Raw genomic sequence first — 6,939 nt, forward strand, 5'->3', positions numbered from 1 at the left:
GTGTGTGTGTGTGTGTGTGTGTGTGTGTGTGTGTGTGTGTCTGACTTCTACTAGAGCTCGTGTGTGCATTTGCATTATGGGTGTCCGCGCGTGCACATCTCTAACCACGCACAGGCTGTCTAAATGCATATCGATCCTGAGGTGTTGTTTTGTGTAATTGATGGTCTGCCTTGTTTTAGTTTCATTAAGTGCGACACACACACAAATGATGACTGATGAAGTCAGCTGAAGCTTGATTTATCAGCACGATTTTTAAAAGTAGCCTCAGGACATCTTTTAGCTGCCGGGAATTAGACCCTGATGCATTTTGGAGAGTGCGTGAGCAGTTCCTTACTCCCGGTCCTTGTCCCCTCTGAGCCTCACGACCTCACTCGCGCGACAAGGCAAAGAGAGAGAGAGAGAGACAGACGAAGCATCACAATATACATGCATTGGATGCTCGTATCCAACAGAGATTCACTTGCTTTATCCTTGAGCACATATACAAATATACACTCAGTTGGTCATACTGTTTGTGTTTACTGTTGTCCATAATCCCGCATCTCTTCACTGCTGTTTCAACGTTTGCCTTTCAGATCATCTCTTTGATGTGCTCTCATCATTACTTTCCTCTCATGTAGCTTTTATTTTGCTATTCAAAAGATGATTGGACTAGAGGGAGGAAGTTTTTTAATGTTTGCTGTTTTAATGTTTTCATTTTCCCCTTGTTGGAAAACCATTTATAGATCTTTAAACTCAGTCTTCCGAGATAAGCTTGATATTTGGTGGTTACGCTTTCCTACTGACAAAAAGATTACAGAACAAAATCAATCGAAATCATTTAAATCGCTGAATAAATTATACAGGTTGGAATTCTTAATCCATAACTGTTGTGCACGGCCTGCACCTGTTTTATTAATTTTTTTGTGTGATGCTGGAATACAGGATATAAACAAGGGACATAGATACCCACTGACTGAAATCCCCCTTTTAAACCTTGAGATTAGCTATGCTGCAAAACAATGGATGTGACAAGAAAGTGCACGTGAAGTCGGACACTCACTGCTTGACGATTCGTGATTGAAACCTCATTAGCTAATGAATGCATAGTTTTATACTACAGACACTCAAGATTTACAAAGCTTACTTTTCCATTCAGTTTGATACAAAACAAGTGACTGAGCCCATTAACTCATCAGGAAAGTGTTTGCAGCAGTCAAGTCAGAAAGCTGTTTTCCCATAAAAGTCTGGCGGACCAGAAATCTTTTTGCGACCACAACTATTACCAGCTGGAGGCCTTCCGCTAAATTTCATTTTTCTGAGCTGGAAGCTACGTCCATGTTTTACACTGTCTATGGATACCAGTTAAATACCCAGCTCTAATGTCTATGTCTAAAAATAAAGTCAACACAGAAGTGCCAAAAAACTGCAGTTCTTCTAATGCCCACTTGAGGCTGGCTTCAAATGTGGGTCAGTCCCATAGACTTCCATGTAAAAAAGACTAACTCTGCAGAATTTAAAAGCTTGTTTTTACATATTTGGATAGGTTCTGTTTTTGTAAACGCTTTGTTGCTCACACCTTTTTTTCACACCTATCTTATCTTATCTCAGGCAGAATTGAGTGTACTATGGCAGGCAGTGATCTGCTAAGCAGTTTGTTATTAAAAGCAGGTCAGGTTGTGTTCAGGAACCAGGAAACTGTGCAGCTAGCTTGCATCTCCACCAGCCTGCAACAGCAACACTGTGTCCTCATACCAGTGGAGCAAGACAAACATCTGCATATTATTTGCCTACAATCTAAGTAGCATCTTACTGCAAATCTGTCCATCAGAGTTCAAGAGCCATGCAGATCATGTTTATGTTTGCAGAATATTACATTGTTTTATATATTGTATTCAATGTTCCCTCTAAACTGCGCACGTGCGCAATTGCGCACTGCTGGCACGGTCTCTGTGCACAGAAAATCTGCGTTGCGCACAGAAAAAAATCTAACCTGAATTGAAATTAAAATGAAAACTTTAACAATTCTGTTTTGCAGTCTTAGTCAGTAAGTGACTGGCTGCTCCCGTATGGGATTAGAACGATGCCACCTTATCTCATAGTCCAGCCAATGATGCGATTCTCCTTCGTATATACGCAGCTAATCAACGTCGTTGTCAGGCTATGACAGCGTCCTTATGTGCCGACACCGGTGTTTTAGCTAGCAAGTGAAGCCACGTTAATGACAACGTGTACAACCATTGGAGATGTGAGCAGGACAGACGGAACAATTGACGGAAAAACTGTGGACTTTATACCAGTTTTTAAATTGTGTTGACCGGCCATGTAAAACCAGAGTTATGATAAAAATATCTAAGAAACTGTAAAAAAGGCTCGAAAGCGCTCTCCGCCTGTGAGCAAAAACAAACCCCACCCCCCTGTCCCTTTCCTATTCGTCCAAAAAATGTACCATGTTGACCAATCAAAAAATGATATGGCAACGTGGCATCTAGTTGTTAAGAAACGGGGGGAAATTTTAGGAGTGACGGTGGTGTTTTGAGATGTGAGAGATTTGCGACGTTTAGCGCAAATCTTGTGTAGTTAGTGTGTAGTGTAGTCAATAGTTTTGTTGTGTGTATCAGAACAATGAGGCGACTGCTGAATGTTACAGGTGTTACAGGAGTGATACATCTCCTGTTGTCAGGCCTGCAGGTATCAGGCTGTTGTTCTCCTTTATCTCATAGTGGACAGAAATTATTTTTTGGAGCGGCACAAATAATTTGTGTGGCATAAGATTTGATGCAGAACAGCTGATTGTTCTGTAAATAGTTTGAAATGTTTATTTAAAAACGCCTTGGCTGCATTTAAAAAAATAGCTGCAAAAAACTTTGTTGTTTGCCAAAGTGAGTTACTTTTTTGAAGAAGTAACTATATAATTAATTGCCCAACATTGGTCATTATATACTATATTTTGCTGACAGGACTCTCTCCCAGACCACAGACTCATAATACAAGTCAGAGCTTTATAAAAAAAAAGGGGGAAAAAAGAAAGTTGTGTTTTCAAAATTGGAGTTCAAGTTATTTTTACTTTCAATAGTGTTAACATGCTACACAGGCCAATGACTAGATTTTTTTAAATTTTCATTGTAAGTGGGCTAAAGCAGTTAATTAAAAGTAGTCTAACATAAATGTAAACGCTGTAATTTGATTATTTTAATAAACATGTAACTTGGATGGATGCTGGCGTGACCACAGTGCACACGTCTGATGTCGCTCACAGTGATCCAAGGGACTGCTCAGGGAGTTTGTGTGTTCGCTCAGACACATGAAAAATTAGGGGGAACATTGATTGTATTGTCACGAGGTGCGCTTAAGTTCCTTCTGCTGGTGGAAATATTCCCTCCAAAGCCTGTAAAAAAGCCTCTCAGGTCGTTTTTGCTTTATTTTAAGTTGCCACAAGCAAAGCAAGTTTGGAGAACACTGGCGTGGGTAACGTTCAGTCGATTTGTGGTCTTAGGATTTAGTGTTCTAGTTTTATTACTATTGTGTGTGGATGAGGGTTGAATCTCGTGTTTCCCGTGTTAATAAAGAAAGAGAAACCTCATCATCTCTTAGACTAAAACAAAGACTGTAGATTTCTGAAATGCTGCCACAAATTAAAATCAATAGTCCAGCTATAGTTTTACTAGAGTCCATCGACAGGTCCTGTGTCTGTTTGGTAACAGCTTGGTAATCTTTGGCACTTCATTTTCAGACATTAGCACAAAATGAAATACAGTAAATTAGTATGTAAGGAGTTAACAGCAACGGCTGTTTATGGTGCTGGTGCTGGATATTATTTTTAGCGCCACCATTAGGCAAACAGAAGCACTGTTGTTATGAAGCATTTGCACATCATTAGATATGTTGTTATACACAAGTTTACAGGTTCTCAGGGGGAGGCTGTGAAACAGCAGATGGAGAATAATAAAAATAATAAACCTGAGCAAAAAGAAAAACAATAGTCGCAGACCCCGCAGGGCTGGAACCGCAAAAGATAGAAAGAAGTAAACCAGGTCAAATTGTTAATGTTACTGTAAATAACAGATAAACACAAAGCCTAATGCCAAGACCTCCTCCCAATAGGTCTCGCACATAAACACATAATTCCCACTGTCCCTCCGTACGCTGCTAATTCAATCCTCCTTCCTTTGCTCTTTATCTTCGTTGACTCTTTTTTTCATTCCTCCGTCTTAATATGTTTCTCTCAGGTTTTCTTCTTCTATCGCTCTCGTTCTCTGAGTATAATCACCATGTTATCTGAGTAAATCCTTCAGACTGAAGTCTTTTGGCTTCACGGGGATTTGTAATATTTTCCTAATTTATTTCACAATATCATGCTTTAGTTATTTTAGTCAGAGATAATGTTCGACTTTCCTATTTCTAGAGACTAAAGGGGATTTCTATAATGTTAAAGGGCGCTCTGGTGAGACTGCAGCTGGATTTGCTTTCTGATTTTTTTTTGTCTTTTTTGTCTTTGCAGATTTTTAGAAGTTGTAAGTAGATCCCTAAAAACAGTAGAGTGCTATATATATTAACATGAAGCTTCATTTGGTGTAATTGGTGCTAAATCCACAATAAATAAAAATACATGTTGTCAGTGTTGCTCCTTCAGAAGCCTCGACTCATAGCCAGCTCCTTGAAAAGGCCAGCGCTGTTGTTTAGCAGCTGCCTGATTCACTGCAGCTTCGTAGCCCCTCGGTAACCCCTGAGATATGCGGAATACTTGCTTCTTTCCAGCTCACTTGTTGACTGGCTTGTCTGAGTGACATTTATTTGGGGCGGCTGTGCCCTGCGGCTCAGGTGATAGAGCAGGTCGAGCAATAATCGCAGGGTTGGCGGCCTGATCCCCTGCTCCTTCTGTCTGCATGTCAAAGTGTCCTTGGGCGAGACCTGATGGGTTACCTGCTGCCTGGCCCAAGAGATGTTAAAAATAGAATCAGACTATGTGTTCATTTACACCACTACAACACTCATTAATGTCCTATTAGAAAGACATTGCAACTATTTTCTCTCTTTCTTAAGTGAAGATCAGAATGTTGATGCCAATGTTACATTTTTACATTAAATCTAAAGCTAGAGTGAAGCTAGATTAATCAGCTACACTGACTCTTGTCATAAATGAAAAGATAGCAGATCATTACAATCAAACTGAGTCAGTCTCAGCAGACTTGACTCAGGTGGTTCCATTCTGGTTATATAATCCTGTATAAAAGCAATGTTACCAAAGCCCTGTGTCATGCTGCAGTAACATGAGTCCTACAGCAACTATGAAGTTCTTACTGGACTGAATGAATTTCTGTTTAATGTGAATTTATGTGTATATAGATGGCAACAGAGTTTGTCAATTTATCGCAGTTAACTGTTATTGTTACCAACGGACTGCATGTCGTTGCCAGCTTGAATGCGTTCAGTTGTAAACTACTTAATGATTTTTCGTAGTTCCGCTGTTTTGCCCAGTGTCTGAAAGTGAAACTTACACCACAGCAATTGTATCGATCTTTGTCTTTTTTTGAAAGAAAGCAAACGGAGGTATGCTAAACCATTTTTCATATGGTTTAGTTATTCCTTAAAGTTCAAGAGCTTCCCTTGTAACTATGTCTGAATGGATTGTCAAGTAGGTTATTCCTTGACAATGCCCTCCTTGTAGCAGTATCCCAGCGTCTGGCCACTGTATTGACAAAGTGATCCCTCAGCCTGACTCTAGACTAGTGGATTTTTTTATATATATCCCAGACCTCACTGTGTCAGTGTGTAACGCCACATCACCATGAGCCAGCCTGTGCCTGTGAAGGGATAACAACGGAAAACAGATTCCAGGTCCTGTCTGACGTTTTCACACTGACAGAACACAAAGTCCTTGTCTGTCTGAATCTGTTGAAGAACAAAGCTTCTTAAGACATCATATCCCCAGTGTAGCGACCAGGTACGTGGGTGGCCTTGATGGTCTGCCATGCAAGAAGAGCTGACCTAGAAAACAACGGCTGTCCTGTCAGGCCCTTTTCCCGGGGCCCACAGGTACGGCAGACAGGCGAAGAAAACAAAACAAAAGGAGATAAAAAAAATGGATGCTTACCCCCTGAGATTTATCATTTAAATGTTTTTGATGGGATGAGTCACATATCTAAGTTGACATGCCCTCAGCGCAGCTCATAGTCACATTTTTCTTTATTGTTAGGGGTTTTTTAATGACACTATTGCTTAATGCCTTTTTCTTCAGGTCAATAAAACACATTTTGAGCTTCATACTGAGGCACTTTCTTCCAAACCTGCCTCGCGTGGGAAGATTACAGTACACTACAACAGGCTTATATAATTGAAGCTATTTAATGCTATTGGCATGGCTACTGTATTTGTACTGCTTATATTTTTAGACATAGTAGTTAACTAATTAAAGAGACTGTAGTAAGTCTCTATTGTAGCAATAGATCTCTCCAACAGAAAACTCTACCGACTTAATAGTTCTACTTTGCTTCCATGAGCTCATGGAGGCAGCAGTAAAGTCTGCAGATAAGACGGTGACAGACTGATGCAGAGACAAAGGTGTATAAACAGTAGCTTTATTGTACGTAGATGTGACTACGCTGCATCAACTTGATAATGGCCAGCTCAGTCTTGTGGCAGACCTGAAACAGTCACGTCAAGCAATGGTTTTTTTTTTTTGTGTACATGGAAACAAATAGTCTTGTTTTCATTACAGGCACGACTACAAAAAAGTGAGTTTTGAACTTGGGGCAACCATATTTGAATCCAAACCATGATCTTTTATTGTCTGCTTCTGGATCCAAACTACTCTGTGTTTATTAAGGCTGTTGTGTTTTTAACATGTTTTAATGTTTTGTATCTTGTTCTATTTAATCTAAACAAGCCCCTAAAAACAGTCAGTGATCACTGTCGGTTTTTATTACCACTGTTCATTTTAAAGCTCAGTTTTTAACTACA

The 6,939-nt window shown here is 39.9% G+C and overlaps 1 protein-coding gene across 1 annotated transcript in view; it reads left to right on the forward strand.

Moving 5' to 3' along the window:
• Positions 1–6,939, forward strand: part of aff2 (AF4/FMR2 family, member 2) — a 195,966-nt gene that overhangs the window by 22,021 nt on the left and 167,006 nt on the right. The gene's annotated exons all lie outside the window — the stretch shown is intronic.

The sequence above is a fragment of the Pundamilia nyererei genome, unplaced genomic scaffold, assembly GCF_000239375.1.
Source record: "Pundamilia nyererei isolate P.nyererei 1_Seehausen unplaced genomic scaffold, PunNye1.0 scaffold00001, whole genome shotgun sequence".
Taxonomy (NCBI): Eukaryota; Metazoa; Chordata; class Actinopteri; order Cichliformes; family Cichlidae; genus Pundamilia; species Pundamilia nyererei.